This window comes from Cebus imitator, unplaced genomic scaffold (genome assembly GCF_001604975.1).
Source record: "Cebus imitator isolate Cc_AM_T3 unplaced genomic scaffold, Cebus_imitator-1.0 Scaffold199, whole genome shotgun sequence".
Taxonomy (NCBI): domain Eukaryota; kingdom Metazoa; phylum Chordata; class Mammalia; order Primates; family Cebidae; genus Cebus; species Cebus imitator.
The window spans coordinates 7,063,487-7,069,089 of record NW_016107514.1 but is presented as its reverse complement, the minus strand read 5'-3'; the positions used below and the strand labels follow the sequence as shown (position 1 = coordinate 7,069,089).

Below are 5,603 nucleotides of genomic sequence, written 5' to 3'. Positions count from 1 at the left end.
GGTATGTAAAATAACTACATAAACTGTGGAAGCTAAAAAAAAGTTTAAAAGTTTATTACTATGTGTAACTTAATTGATGTCCTGTTATAGATTGTCTGCAATATACCTCTGCCACAGTCAATGAGATTATGACCCTGTACGTAATGGGCTTTTTGCAAAGATGTATTGACTGGCTGCCAAAATATTCTTGACAATTGTACTTCTCTATTTCTATTCCATACTCTGTTTCATATAGCCAAAATATAGCCCACATTTTCAGGATCAGATCTAATAATTTTTCTATAATAGCTGCAACTTGAAGATTAGGTTCTATCCATGAGGAAGTACATAATTTAAAATAACATAAAATGCAAGTTTTGAAATAGACAGTTGCCTCTGAATCAACACCATCTTGCCACTAGTATGTCATAATATTTATTTGCTGACCATGCCTGAGTGTTCTTTATTGGAGCATTGCTTGGTCGCACTATGCTTCTCTGAAGTTTGTTTAGCCATTTGCTTTGGTGATTGTACTTTCTTACTTCATGACTGCTTGTATAATTGAAATCTGCTGTATAGTTTATCTCTGGTATATGTATATACTTTGTTTTCAACTGCTTACTTATAAGTTAAAAATCACTCTCTCTTTAATTTTCTGCCTATTTATTTTTCTGTCTACCTTGGTGCATTAATCTGCAGCACTTATCCAATCCTGTAAGTTCTGCATGGCTGTCAGAACTTCTTAGCATGGTTTCACAAACTCCCCCCACCATCCAAAACAAACGATGTACTTTCATTGGGTCCATAGTATAATGAGTTAAAAGTTTACTTTAAAAAAGTATCACTGTACATGTTTATGTGTAGCTTAACAAATATGGAGAATGAATAAACATGTCCAAAATGTATTTTCCAAATACATATATGTGTTTGTAACAACATACAAAATATGGATTATATTCCACTTGTGACATATGTACTTTAAGCATAATTTAAATACTGAAATTAAGAAACACTGATAAACATTTATCAGCACCATACCAATTCCAATGAAGTTTTTCTCAGCATTTCATGTACATCTTGGTAAAATGGAAAAATCAAATAATCACCCATATGTTCCATATCAAATGACTTTACCTCTGCTACCAAGAACACTGTGAAGGTGTATCTAATGTCCGTGTAAACCAGTGATGGTTTCCTGCTATTATGCTGGTGCAAAAGTAATTGTGTTTGCCATTGAAAGTAGCGGCAAAAACCGCACTTATACTCTTGCACCAGCCTATTACTTTACTCAATCATGTGGGTGTGTGCTCGCTTTGCCAGCACATGTACTAAAATTGGAATGATACAGAGAAGATTAGAATGGCCCCTGTGCAAGGATAACACGCAAATTTGTGAAGCGTTCCATATTTTTATTAAAAAATTAAAAAAAAATAAATATAATAAAAAAAGAAAAATAATAATGTGGTTGTAAGACATTTTACATCATTTATAGGGAGGGAAATAGTGCTAATTTTTTTTCCTAGAAATCTAAATAGAATGTTATATAAACACTTATTCAAATATTCGAGTTACCTTTTAATTACTACTGTTATTTGTTCATGAGTATTGTCAAGAGTATATTTTATGTCACAGAATACTTCCTTTGAAGAATAGGATGTGCCAGGATCAACTGGTAAGCTGAAAAGCTAGCTATGACCAAATACCACCAACAAAGAAACAGCCTCTAAGAGAGAAAAATCATTCTTGATAGAACAGCTAAAGGACTGACAAGTGTTAATGACAAAAGCACTAATATTTTTATGATATCAGAGTCTATTATACTTCTTATTAACTGAATAATTGTTTTGTCTAGAGAAGAGTAAGTACTATCTTCTTTATGCATAAGGAGACTTGAACTGAGGAGGCTTAATATCTGCTTATTTTTCATGTAACCTTTAATTAATAATAAATCTACAAAGTAATATTATTGGTTCATTTTTTTCTGTGTAATACACCACCCCAAACTTGGTAGCCTAAAATCACCTTTTATTTACATCATGATTCTGTGGTTCTGAAATTTAGGCTGGACTCAGATAATGAAGACTTCTGCTAAACTTGGCTTGATTCACTCACCAGCCTGTGGCCAGCTGACAGGTGGAGTTGTGAGGGAATGTGTTCTCTTTCCAGGTCCACGAGGGGGTGTAGTTTCTAGGGCAAGAACTTTCCAACACCATTCCCATTTCCCATCTCTCTCCATCTGGGAGATTTAACAGTTTATGTTTAAATTTCGTGGGCATGGGAAGAAACTAAGAGTCAGTCACCTCAGCGGACGTTCTAAGGAACTCCTTTCATTGGCCCCAGGTCTGAGAGAAAGTGGGGGTTCCTCCCAGGTTAAAAGCCCTCTTCTTCCACATCCCTTCAGACTCCACGTTTGGGTGCCCTTCCAGGAACACTCCCTTTATGGAAGCCATCTTTCTCTTTCCTGGATTTCCCCTCCGGAGTCCCCTTCCACCCAGTGTGGAAGCTACCGTTCTTGTCCTAAACTCTGTCTCTGTCTCTCAGTTCCCTACCACTCAGTGTGGAAGCTGCTTTCCTCTCCTGGATTCCATCTTTCTGGATTCTGTCACTCAGTGTGAGAGGAGCTTTCCTTCTCTGGTTTCCCCCTCTGGGAACCCTTCTCACTCAGTGTGAGAGTTAGCTGTTTCTCTCTCCTCCTTTTTCTCTCTCTGCTTTAAATAAATCACTTTCTACAACAATTCTTGAGCCCGACCTTTACTGCACACTGTGTCGTGGTCTCTTCTCTCGTTCTTGAGAGGGCAATAGACCAAGAACCTGGAGAAACGTCCTCTGAGGGGAACCGAGGGCACCCCTGAAGCCTTGAACCCCGATATAACAGTTGGGGCTGGTTGGTCTGAGGATCTGAGACATCTCATTTCTGCTTTTTGCTGTCTCTCAGCACTCAAAAGCCTAGCCTGAACATTTTCACATGGTTCTCAGGGGGTGAAAACACCCTGAGAGGGTGTTTGAAGAGGAAAAACATCCCTCACAAGTGTTAAAAGCAGGTCATATGGCCAAGGCATAGATGAATATGGGAGACCACATGATGTTACACAATAAAGGAAAAGAAAACACCTATTTTATTGCTATGTAGTTAATTAGAAGCTGGATCTTATAGGTCTTGGCCCTGATGCATACTCCTGGATGTACTACTAACCAGTTATGTGAAAATAGGTAAGTAAATTACACATTCAATTCATCAATTTCCAATTTATAAAATAAGGATTATAAATTCTATGGCCCCTATGGTCCCTTGAAAATCTATTTTGATTTCATAAATTATTTTATCAATACTTCCCATAAGTAAAATTTTTGTATGTAAAATGGGGATACTACAAAGAAACTTAAAAGCTGGATACTGATATAAAGGAATTTGCACTCTAATATTAATCGTAATAGCTACATATTAAAAAGCTCTATTACCATATATACATATACTCTCACTTAGTACTTGTAAAAATCCTGCCAATCAGTTATTTGTATTTTACATATGAGGAAAGAGGATCATAGAGAATAAGTAATTAGCTTAAATTGCATGTCTATTAAGTGACGTTGGCTGAGATATGGACCTCAGGTTCTTAATCACTGTATTATATTTACTCTGAGCCTATTGAACAAAACAAAACATAAAGACAGGGTAGAATAAATATACAGCAGTCAATGAGCTTCAGAGTTCAGATAGGGGAGTATAAACCACGAAATGCTTGTCATGTCATTTCAGTTTTGAAGTAGGATTTAAGGAAACTGAGGCTTAGAGAACAGATTGTCTTTTGTAGAAGTGAGAGAACATATTTAACTTTGTAGGGAACCAGTTCCCACATCACCTGTCAGTACCCCGAGTTCGGTGGTGACCAAGGAATGACGAAAAGATTAATAATGAAAGTGGAACCAGGGGGCCATCGCTTATTAGTGGAGGCAGTGAAGGCCCCAAGCTTAGGTCCACCACTCTATTTATTAGTTACAATTACTTTGATATATAGGGTAGGGATGGAGTTATAGTGGGGAGAGCATGACATGATGGTGGAGTGAATCAGTGAGCCGGAACTGCTGTGCCATTCTAAAGACTGGTAACAGTGGCAGTTTGGGAGTTTCACAACACAAGAACATGTGGTTATCTTTAGCCTTTTATCTATGAGCAGCTGCTGGAATTCGGGCATTACAAGGAGCCTACTAGGGCTGCGAGGGGGTTTTACATCCTTGAGCATCCTTGAGCAATGTTTATGGTAACTGCACTGGAACATGAGGTGTAGGGGGCCTTCCTCACCAGAGGCCTCTTGTGGCCTTCCGCAGTTTATTGTTCCTGATTTATTTTATACATATAACCAGTTGCTATGGGCACACTATAAACCCTTCCTCCATTGCTGCCTTCCCCAACAAACTTTAGTTTAATATGAGGAAAATTTTGTTTGGGGAAATAGTAGAATCTTTATCTAGAAAGATAGGTTGGTAAAGATAGTACTTTAAATATTACCTTGAGTAGTTAGAACTGATTTTTGTCCAAGAGGCAGTGGAGATGCATAGAATAAACATTCTATGCATCTATGCATTCTATGCTATTTAAACATAGCACTTAGATCATAAAAGGTATTGATTAATTTGGAATGACTGCCTTTGAGGCCAGGATAGTAGTTAAAAAGTCTTAAAGATCAGTGCATTTAACAGAACACTAGTTTCTAGAGGTTATAAGTGTTTTGTTTGTTTGTTAAAGTTGCTATTATTGAAAGAAGACTGGGAATTTTGGGTTAAACAGATCAAACAGGTTTCTTTGTTGGAAGACATCTTTGTTAATGAGCACGTTAAATCTATAAAATTGGGCAAGTCATGTGGCATTTCTAAAATATATTTAACCTCAGAAAGCCCCCATTTCTTTGAAGAAACTCTTAAAGTGCAGTGCTCCTCAGAATACTTTTGAAAATGCTGATTTGATTGTAAGTGATGGTGAAAGTAGCAATGGAGAGAGAAAAGAAATTAAGAATACTTCTTTTGTTAAAGGAAGATATGATAGGATTACTGATTAGTTTATAAAGGGCAAGATAAAACAAAATTAAAAATAAATCCACATTTTTCAATTTTAATAAAGAGGAAATAAAATTTAAAAATGACATGTGCTTGATTAGATGAGGCAGGAAGAAAAAAAGCCTAGTTTTCAGTGAGTAATCTAGGTACCAACTAATTTTATGAATATTCTCTTTATTCGTTCTTTTTTATGAATCAGCCTGTACTCTACTCCTGATGTATCCCTCCTTGTCCTCCTTGTGAAGCACACCTGATTAGAGTAATATTCATCACCAATATAACATCATATTACGTTATCAATGCTAAGTCGTAGTGTCAGGATACCCTTTTGGACACGATGTTGTCAGCATACACAGCTGCATTACCAGTAGAGCAGGCTCGTACCTTTAGGTACAAGGTCTAGTCTACCTTCATAGAGGAAGTCTAGACCTGCCCTAACATTTAGCAACCATCTTATAAAAAGTAGGTTTTGAAGGTGCATATATAAAATATTCTTTTATAATTTGGAAAAAGTCGTCTTATCTTGCTTTTGATGATGGATGTTGATGAATACAATAACAGATAAAACAAAA

General features: G+C 36.6%; 1 non-coding gene across 1 annotated transcript; it reads left to right on the top strand.

The window, feature by feature from the left end:
- The first annotated feature begins 1,283 nt into the window (after positions 1 to 1,283).
- LOC119473981 lies at positions 1,284 to 1,390 on the top strand. The gene has a single exon (XR_005203263.1). It is a non-coding gene; the product is annotated as a U6 spliceosomal RNA (small nuclear RNA).
- The last annotated feature ends 4,213 nt before the right edge of the window (positions 1,391 to 5,603 follow it).